The sequence below is a fragment of the Eutrema salsugineum genome, unplaced genomic scaffold (assembly GCF_000478725.1).
Source record: "Eutrema salsugineum unplaced genomic scaffold, Eutsalg1_0 scaffold_3, whole genome shotgun sequence".
Classification (NCBI taxonomy): domain Eukaryota; kingdom Viridiplantae; phylum Streptophyta; class Magnoliopsida; order Brassicales; family Brassicaceae; genus Eutrema; species Eutrema salsugineum.
This window is the reverse complement of record NW_006256756.1, coordinates 10,234,156-10,244,961: the sequence shown is the minus strand read 5'-3', so window position 1 is coordinate 10,244,961 and position 10,806 is coordinate 10,234,156. Positions and strand designations below refer to the sequence as shown.

General features: G+C 39.6%; 1 non-coding gene across 1 annotated transcript; it reads right to left on the bottom strand.

Moving 5' to 3' along the window:
* Nucleotides 1-10,182: 10,182 nt before the first annotated feature.
* On the bottom strand, nucleotides 10,183-10,289 carry LOC112085622. Its single transcript, XR_002898923.1, has one exon. It is a non-coding gene; the product is annotated as a small nucleolar RNA R71 (small nucleolar RNA).
* Nucleotides 10,290-10,806: the final 517 nt, after the last annotated feature.

The window sequence follows — 10,806 nt, the reverse complement described above, 5'->3', positions numbered from 1 at the left end:
ATTAATACGTGTTTATAATATATTATTATATTTTTAATTACAAATCTAATTAATAAATTTTTCATTTTCAGGAACGCTACTGACAATGCGGGAAATCCAAAGAACGTCCCGCACACTTCTGACCAGGTTTCTTTCGCCGGAAGACGTCTCATGATGGTAAGTTTTTAATAATAAGTTTCAATTCAACCTAATTTTTCTAATTAATAATTTCAAATTGATTTTGTAGGTAAAAAAAAAACGGGGGAGAGCTTCCTCCGATGACGAAGGTTTTTGCCGAGACCCATAAGAAGAAGAACGGCGAATTCACGGATTCTCGGGCCAAGGCGATCTACAACGCAATCTGTGCGAGGATCGAGGAGCGCCAGACACAGCTCACGCAGCAGGCGCCTCTGACGTCTCTCGGAGGTAGCTCGTTCTAGTCCATACCGACCTTGATGGTGGCGGAGATTGACCAGATCTTCGAAGAGGTAAGTTTAATTTACTTTATTTTTCCCTATTTGGTTTTTAACTATATATAGTGTTTTACATAAGTTTTCTACGTTTTTCAGGTTGCCCCTCGGAAGAAGGGCAGGGTTTTAGGGATGGGATCCATCCGTGATACCCCGATCGCTCGGGTAGAGGTTCCAGTTGTTATCCGCCAGGAGCTCCACCAGATGTGGATGCAGTACGAGACAAAGATCGACCAGTTGTACGGTCTCTTTGAGATTATGAGCGCTGACATCCCGTTGCTCCAGGCACTGTTGGAAAGGTCGCGGGCATCTAGAGTCGTCAGGGCATCTTCTTCATCCTCGAGGAGGCAACCACCGGTGCAGACGGACGAGGAGATGTTCCGGTCTCTCGGGGTTGATCCTCCAAGAGCCAGGGATCAGGCGCCGGAAGCCTCCAACCGAAGAGCCGGCAAGGAAATTGCGGACCAAAACAGGGATCCGGGGCGGGACAATGCAGGGATATACGACATTTTTGTCGTATTTTTGTCGATATTTTTGTCGATATTTTTGTCGTATATTATACGACGAACCTACGTTGGTTGTTAACGACGATTTTACGTCGGTTAGACTGAAAACCAAATCGAGGCAAATCGATGTAAAGTCGTCGTATCCATTACGACGCTTTTATGACGTTCTGTTTACGATGATGTTACGATGATTTTTAACCGTCCTATATTTTACAAAGATTTTATGACGAAATGTCGTTTACGACGATGAATTTACGACGGTTTCAAAACTGTTGCTAGTTGATAAGTAAGGTTTTTAAGGCCTTAGATGGGTTATCAATCCCCTTGTCAAAGTAGTATAAGGGGTGTCAATCCATATGTGTGGTAGTTAGGCACTAGTTTATGTGATAGGTTCTTAAGTCAAGTAATCAAAGATGAGTTTTGTGAAACCAGCAACAAGAAAGCATAAAACAAGAAACAAACAAGCTATGATTAATGAACTAAGCAAGCAAACAAAACAAGATGATGGTGATTAAGCAAATGATAAAAGCTAAACCTCTAGATGTGATCACTGATTAGGGTGCTTTAGATATTGAATCATGATGCTAAGAACATAATGCAACACTTGCTACTCTTTAGTCTAGGCTTCTTAATCAGATTAATTCATTCCCATGACAATAATCCCTTTGCAAATCACTTAATCAAGTCTAACAACCATTAGATATAATCAAGCAATCAGCAAGCATAATGCATCAAGCCTAATAAGTGACCAAACAATCTCTCAACCAAGAAGACTGAATCTTATACAGAAAGACATAACAAGCAATCACATGATCTCAAACATTTCAACTTAGAACTCTAATCTAGACTAATCCTCTCATGAAGGCATTAATCTCTACACTAATCCACTTTCAAACCAAATCATCATTTGTGAAATATGAATCAATGAGCATTAAGAAACAGTTCTAATATGTCATTCATGCATTTAACAAATCATTCCCATGATGAAAAAGGCATAAACCCTTAAGTTAGCTCATTCAGGCATTTCATCAAACACTTTTGGTGCATGAAATGCCTATGATCCCAGATTTCACTTTCCCAAGGAAATCTGGCATTAGGAGCAGCTAACTAAGGAAATGGAATGAGAATCTAAACCCTAAACATCACCAATCAAACATCTAAGCACCCTAATCTACACACCTAGAAGTTTAAAAGATGACTACTCACTAATCATGAAGAACACATCTAATCTTTTGCAAGAAATGATGTTAATCATGATTAGAAGTAGAAATGAGATGATGAGATGATAAGAAACAGACTTGGAATGATCAAATCCCTTCAGATATCTCTTAATAAACGTTTTACACTAAAAAGGAAAGAAAACTAGAGAGAAAACTAAGTAGAAGATAACATGTAGGGTTTTTCTCCCAAAAAAACTATATATACTAAGTGGTAATGAACCGGGTCAGCCCGGAACAAACCGGGTCCTGACCCGGCTTTAGTGGGTAAAGTGGAAATCCTGCGGCTTGGTTCCAGTGTCTCCCAGGTAGCATGCCCAAGTCGCAGTAGATGAAGAACTTGTCTTCTGAGACTTAAATCGCTTTGTCTTAGCCGCACGCCCAATTAGGAGTGTTTTGCGAGTCTTGCTGCGGCTTAATATTCTTCTTCTTCAACTCGCAGGACCAAGGCGGTTTCTGGGGAATGTACATGTGCGACTTAGTCATCCCTAGTCCCAGGTCGCAGGCTCAAGTCGGAGTAAATTGCGAGTGATCATGCGGCTTGGTTCCTGTGTCTCCCAGGTAGCATGCCCAAGTCGCAGTATTGTGGACTTAGCAATTTTCTTGCTCGGGAGCCTCAGACCTCATCCATTGATAGCTTACCCGCACTTCTCAACTCGCAGCATCAATTTCCAGGCATTCGTCTTCAGGCCTGCGAGTTAACCAAGTCGCAAGGCTTTCTCGCAGCCAGCATTCAGAGCAGCTTGGACCACTTCGCATTCCGGAGAGTGTAACTTCTAATATACTTGTCCGAATTGAGTGATTTCAGTTGCAGAGGACAGAGGTCTCATATATCTCCAACTTTGGTGAAGGAAACTTCGGTGCTTGGGAAGTTGAAAGCTTCCTGGAGGGCTCATATTTGCAGTGCATTTACACGATCAGAGAGAGGCGTCTAGACATGTGTCCATTCCGGAGACCGTATCTTCCTGCTCATAGCTCCGAATTGAATTTTCTATGACGTTCTGGAAATAGGACTCAAATATCTCTGATTCTCATGCAGGCCCCGTAAACTGATTCGGTCTGGAAGTGCACCGTCCTTCCCATTACTCGGAGCTCATCGGGTCGGTCCAAAACGCCAGCGAGACAGGCGATCATTCAAGAGTATCGGATTGCTCTGGAATGGATGCGAGAGAGGCCTGTCTTCCGGTGACTGTATCTTTCAGCTCAGTGCTCTAAATTCCCTGATTCAACCTGTACTGGGTTCTTGACTCAAGTATCGCCAACTTTGCTGAAGACCTTGTAAGCTGAATCGGCCGGCAAGAGCTTCCGGTGACGCGATTTCGGAAATGTATCTGCACTCGGGAGTTTTGGCTGAGAGACTTGACCGCGGTACGTGTTTTTGGCCGAGAAAGCTACCCGCGGGAAGGATTTTGGCCGAGAATCTTCGGCCATCAGTACATCATTTTGCCGAGAAACCCAAAATTGCTCCTTTTCACCATTTTCGATCATTTCAACTCCATTTCTTCATCTGAATCACATCCTCCACTCCAAATAAACTCCAAAAGCACCTGTTTAACAGTCCAAAACATGCAAAACTCTCTTGGACCTAATGAAATCTCCTAAGTCCTAAAACAATGCTTAAAGACCTAAAATGCATGCAAATGAGACATAATTTGGACTAGAATATGTACATTAAATGATGCAATTTATGAATATATCACTAGTTCGTCATAAAAGGGGTTTTACAACGAACTTACGACGGTTTTGGCCGTTGTAAAAAGGTGTTTTTCTTGTAGTGAACCAACTGTCATAAATTTACACAAGAGTTTCAATTAAGACGACATTAAAACCATAACCGTTTTACTCCATCACATAGAAAGCTACTTATACTTTTATTCTATTTCATCTTCAATCTTAACAAAAAATTAAAACAAAGAATGTCCTTGTGAAAGAGTTTCCGATCTTCAGAAGACAAATGGCGGATATCGTATTTGTGTAAAGATACTAAGAGATTATTATGATTAAACTCTCTTCGATCGACCTAATCGAATGTTAGTTCTTGCAGATGAATTTGTAAGTTTTGGAGGTTTGAAAAGATTTACCATATATATGTTTTACGAATGTATTTGTTAATTATTTATTTTTATAAACCATGTAGGGCAATCGCATCCTGTCTACTATTCAATATGATATAATGGCGAAATTCGAGTATGAATTGGTTGAAGGAGATTAGTTTTTCTTGGTAATTTTGAAGTTACTGAGAGAGTGATTCGTCCAAGTATATCATCAAACAACTATCATATACATTTCCTCGAGTAGTTCATTGTTGAGAAAATCGATCTGAAGTCTTCCAGAGGAATATACTCTTTTTGTGTATTCATAAATATTTTAAATCGATTTATTCATACAGATAGATATCTTGGTATGTTTCTTACAATTTTTTATTTTAAATCGTTTATCTAAGAAACTCCAACATGAATTTCAAGGCAGTCCTTTATTTTTGCAGTTGATCTTCTCGGTACTGTCACATTTGTTCAGAAACTTAAGTTAGGAGTTCCTATGTGCGACACACCCACACAACGTCCACTTATTCGTTTTAAAATTTAAGATTTCAGGTCTGTACAACTTATCCTCAAAACATCTGTTATGTGTCTATTGTTTACAAATTTTAAGGTATATTAATAATGTTCTACATGATTTAAATATACAGTCAAGAATCTTTGAAATTTATTGCTTGTGATAACTTGGCAAGAAAATTTGAAGAGCTTTGGAGTAATCGTGAAATGTCTTCTAGGCATATTATTGTATTGCGATTTTTCTCTTTCACTAGATGGAGATGTAACTAAATAGTAACTACCTCAATATTTTGAAATTGTTAATTAATTACAGGTTTTACATATATATTTTTTCCATATACTGAGTATGTCTATGTAATTAGATGAATGGATAGTTGAATCGGAAAGATTCATATCTGATATTCTCGAGGATCCTCCTACCCAGAAGTGGAAAGAGCAAGGTTGAGGTATGTTTATTCCTTCTTTGATATTGTATCCTATATTTTAATATTTATAAATAAATAAATATATATATATATATATGTGTGTGTATAATCATCAAAAATCCTAAAATTATTTCAGAATTGCAACTTTAATTGATTTTACTCTGGTCCACGATGAATATGAATACCAGTTTCAGTAAAAGAGATTAGTGTTTCCTATTTCTTATTTTTATAGTGTTAAACTTGGAAATCTTAACTTTTATATTATTCTGATTGAGATAACTTATCCAATGACAAAATATATATATATATATATATTTTAAACAATTTAGTTGTGTTAGCTTTTTTTCGTGAGTCGTACTCTATTTGTTTTCAACAAAAAAATAACAATGATATTAAAAATTTGGATGGTCCGTGATATGTGTTTGTATTAAAAAATAGAGTACATAAATTTGGGTATGGTACTCTCATTAAGTATTTATAATTAATGAAATGAAGTAATTGACTTAATTAATAAGAAGTAGCCAGTACCAGATATGATATATTTCTACCATCTTCACATATTTTTCTATATATATTTAATCAATATAAAACTCAAATATACCTATGAATTGAATGTAACCAATTTGGTTTGTTCGTAAGTCATTTGGTGCAATAAATGTCAAAGGTTGCAATTTATTCTAATTTTACGAAATGACACAACTTTTCGAACCCTATACTTACTTTGCTATACATATAAAGGACCAAGTAAAAAAACGTCTCGACATCTTAACTAAAAAAAAACCTAAAGTCCCAGAAACAATCACTTTCCTCAAAAAAATAAGGGTTTACAAACGTATGGATCTGAGCCTGATGATTCCAGCGTACCACCACAAAACTCCAGATCGAATTTTATGAAAGAGCATCCTCAAGGTATTAGTATGATGTTGTCCACTTTATAATATATAGGATTATATATTATCCACTACATAAATTTGACCGCTATTGTTTCTATCTTATAGCTTATCAAAATAGATATGAGGCTCACAGCGATGACGAAAATGATGACTATGATGAAAATATTAATCCTAATTGTGACGAAGGTGAAACTTCAGAAATTGCAATGGAAGTTGATAACGTGGATGCAGATGTAACTATACAACAGACAACCGTTCCCAATGTGTTTGGATCAACCACAAGATTTCAATTTGGAGTTAAACCAAATAGTAAGTACAAATAATATACGTTTATAAATTTTTTTCATATATAACACTATAATGTAAATTATTTCTTGGCAGAATATTATGATGATGGAGATCAAAATTTCGAATGTGGACACTGTGGAGCTTATTTTTCGTATGGAGAGCGGATAGGAAAATCCAGGAGACAATTGATACCCATATTCACGCTTTGCTGTAAGCAGGGAAAAATCGTCCTCCCTAAACTTAGAAATCTTCCGATGGAGTTAATAGAATTGTTATGCAAAGGGGATGCGTTGAGTAAACATTTTCGTGAGTTCATCAGAGCATACAATATGATGTTCTCTTTCACGTCATTAAGTGGAAGAATAGATTACGCCATTAACAATGGTCGTGGTCCGTATGTCTTCAAAATGAATGGGGAGAATTATCATCAAATTGGTGATATGGTGCCAGACGTCGGAGAGATGCCATGCAACTTTACTTCCATGACACTCTTAATGAGCTATACAATAGAATAGCTGCTTATGGGTACGTATTAGATTCATTTCCCAATACTTTATGTTTAAAGACATAATATGTGCATACTGATATGTTCATAATTTGCATCATTTAGGTTGCATAAATCATTCCAAATCATGTTTTATTTCATGTATTTTAGGTCCTTAGGGTTTGTTTTAGAACTTAGGAGATGCATTAGGTCCCAATGAGTCTTTGCATGTTTTGAGTGTCTATCAGGTGATTATGGAGCTGAAAAGATGAATCCAGGAGGTGGAATGGTGAGCAGAGCTTGAAAAAGTGGAAAACTTGAGTCTATGGAGGTTATCGGCCATTCTCGCTGGCCAGGAAGGTTTTACCGGCCATTTTCATGTACCGCGGGAAGCTTTACCGGCCATTTTCACGTACCGCGAATTAAGTATATCGGCCAAAATCTCCGGGTGCGAACGAGTCTCAGAAATCACCTGTCCGGGGAGCCTTCCGGTCCGATTCAGATGGCGGGTCCTTCATAGAAGTTGGAGAGCATTGAAGCACGGTCTCATAGCAATTGGAATCGTAGAATTCGGACGCGTGAGCAGAGAGATAAGCTCGTCGGAAGAAACCCCTGTCTCGCAGGTATTCCGGACCGAGCAGATCAGTTCTGAAGGATGCGAAGGACGGTGCACTTCCAGGCCGATTCAGCTTCCGGGTCCTTCATGAGAATCAGAGACATTTGAGTCTTCTTTCCAGAACGTCCAAGAGCATTCAATTCGGATCTATGAGCAGGAAGATACGGCCTCCGGAATGGACACATGTCTAGACGCCTCTCTCTGGTCGTATACATGCACTGCAAAGATGTGCCCTCCAGGAAGCCTTCCACCTCCCAAGCACTGAAACTTCCTTCACAAAAGTTGGAGATAAATGAGTCCTCTGTCTTCTGCAACCGAAATCATTCAATTCGGACAAGTATCACAGGAGTTACACTCTCCGGAATGCGAAGTGATCTAAGCTGCTCTGGATGCTGCGAGATGGTCTTGCGACTTGGTTAACCCGCAGGCCTGAAGATGAACGCCTGAATGCTGATGCTGCGAGTTGAAATGTGCGGGTAAACTATCACTGGAAGAGGTCTGGAGCTCCCGAGCAAGAGAAATGCTAAGTCCACAATCGTGCGACTTAGGCATGCGAGTCATCCGCGCCTGGATCTATGCCGCACGATCACTCGGAATTCACTCCGACTTGAGCCTGCGACCTAAGTGCAATAGAGACCAACCCGCACAGTTTCTACATCCCCCAGAAACCGGCTCAGCCCTGCGAGTTGGAGAGGAAGGAGACCATGCCGCAGAAACACTCGCAATTTACTCCTAGATAGGCGTGCGGCTCCGACAAGGCGATTCAAGCCTCACAAGACAAGTCTTCATCTACTGCGACTTAGGTGTGCGGCCTGGGACATACTGAACCGACCCGCAGCTTTTCCCACTTTATCCATTAAGGCCGGGTCAGGACCCGGTTTGTTCCGGGCTGACCCGGTTCGTTTTTAAGAAGGTATAAATACTTTTTAGGGTTTTTTTGGGGGAGAACTAAGTTTTATTCCCTTTGTCTCTTGCCTCTTTTGTGAAAAGACTCCATTAAGAAGAGAAATATCTATTTTTGAGTGTTTGATCAAGAGAGTTTTAAGAGATCTGGGTGTTTAAAGCTGTTTACTTTTGAATCTATCATCTCTATCTCCATTTCTCATCATTAATCATGCTAATCTTCTCAACTTGCAAAGGTTTAAGAGAGATTAGTATGATTAGTGAGTAATCCCATATTAAGGTCTTAGATATGTAGATTAGGGTGCTTAAGTGGTAGATTAGCGAGCTTAGGGGTTAGATCATGCATATTCCATTCTCTACAACTTGTTCTCTATGCTAGATCCATACAAATCATATGTGGTCTAGATTCTGGGCATTTCATGCACCAAAAGTGTTTGATGAAATGTCTGAACCAAAGTTGTTAGAGGTTTAAGTGTTATTCATCATGGGAATGATTGTTTATATGCTTAAATGACAGATTAAACTGATTCTTAATGCTTGTTAACTCATGTTTCACTGATGATGATTGGGTTTGAAACTGATTTAGCATAGGAGTTAATGCCTTCATGAGAGGATTAGCTTAGTTAGAGATGTTTATGTTAAATGGCTTGCTTGATCATATGATTCATTAGCTCATTAGTTTATCACTGAAGGCACCCTAATCCACTATCATGTCTAAGACCTTTCTTATCATCATTCATACATTCTCATCATTTGTCATTGTTTAGTTCTTGTTTAAGCATTTCATTAATCCTTAATCCTGTTTAAGTTTGTAGTTGTCTCTAGATTAATCAAAACCCACTCTTGTTTGCTTGAATTAAGAACTTGATCATATAGCTTAGTGTCTAACACCACATCTGGATTGATAAACCTCTTTGTGCTACATTGACAAGGGGATTGATAGCCCTGAGACCATAAAAAGTCTTATCTATCAATTGGCGCCGTTGCCAAATTGTGGTTTGATTAGCATTAAGCTCTGATCTGTTCTTGAGATCAAGTGCTTACTTTCTTGTTTTACTGATCCCTTTCAAGTTCTGTTTGTGATTTCAGGTGTATGAACACCAGGTCTAGATCAAGAAGCTGCGGTCCTCCTTTTCCTCTAAACGATAACATCAACCTTCTGGTACCAAGGAGGAGAAGAGACAGACGTGGTAGACAACTTGATCAGACTGAGATGGCAGACCAAGCAGATCACGGGGTAGATATAGAACAACCAGTTCAGGAGCAACAAGCTCAAGGTCAGGGAGCTGGTATTGGAATTGGTCAGGGGTTTCACCAAGGCAATGTTCAGCAGGAACAGGTGCACCACCAACAAGCCTATGTCCACCAGGGACAAGCTCAGGCTCATCAACAGAGGCATCAGGCCAATGTTCAACAAAGACACCAGGTGCACCACCAACCCCACCCTTTCCAACCACAACAAAGAAGATATGAGCAACCCCAAATATATGTTGGCGAGAATGACAGGGCCAATGCTCATCAGTATGGAGCTGGTATTCAGGCACCACCTGTGCAGAACAACAACTTTGAAGTGAAAGCATCATTGCTGAATATGGTCCAGAACTCAAAGTTCCATGGGTTAGCAATGGAAGATCCCTTGGAACACTTGGACCAGTTTGATAAGGTGTGTGATCTGACCAAGATTAATGGAGTTTCAGAAGACAGCTTTAAGCTAAGACTATTCCCATTCAGTCTTGGTGACAAAGCTCATCAATGGGAGAAGAATCTTCCAAGAGGCTCCATTCAAACCTGGGAGCAATGCAAGCAAGCCTTCTTATCTAAGTTCTTCTCCACCTCAAGAACTGCAAAACTGAGGAACCAAATCTCTAGCTTCACTCAGCACAGCAATGAAAGTTTTGGTGACGCATATGAGAGATTCAGGAGCTACACAAACCAATGCCCACACCATGGGTTTAGTGAGGCTTCTCTCCTCAGCACACTCTATAGGGGAGCTCTTCCCAAGATTAGAAACCAGCTGGATACTGCTTCCAATGGGAACTTTCTGGGTAAAGAGATACATGCTGCTTTAGAGCTAGTGGAGAACTTAGCATTGAGCAATGATACTTATGGTGAAGACTATGACAGATCAAATAGGTCTGAAGGTTCAAGCTCAGAACAAAGGCTCACCAGAGAAGTTAAGGAGTTGAGGAGTGAATTAGACAAGCTGAAATTCACCACTCAGAAGCCAATACACTATGTTGGAGAGTATGAGGAACCTTCTCAAATCTTTGAGAACATAAGTGAAGAAGGTCTTACCCAAGAGGAGCTCAACTACATTGGAAATCAGAGGTTCCAAAGATACCAGTATGGTAATGCCAATCCAAACCTCTCTTACAGGAACACCAATGTAGCTAACCCACAAGACCAGGTCTATCCCAATTCTCAAGCTCCAAAGAACTTTGTTCCCAAGAACAACTTTCAAGGGTCATTC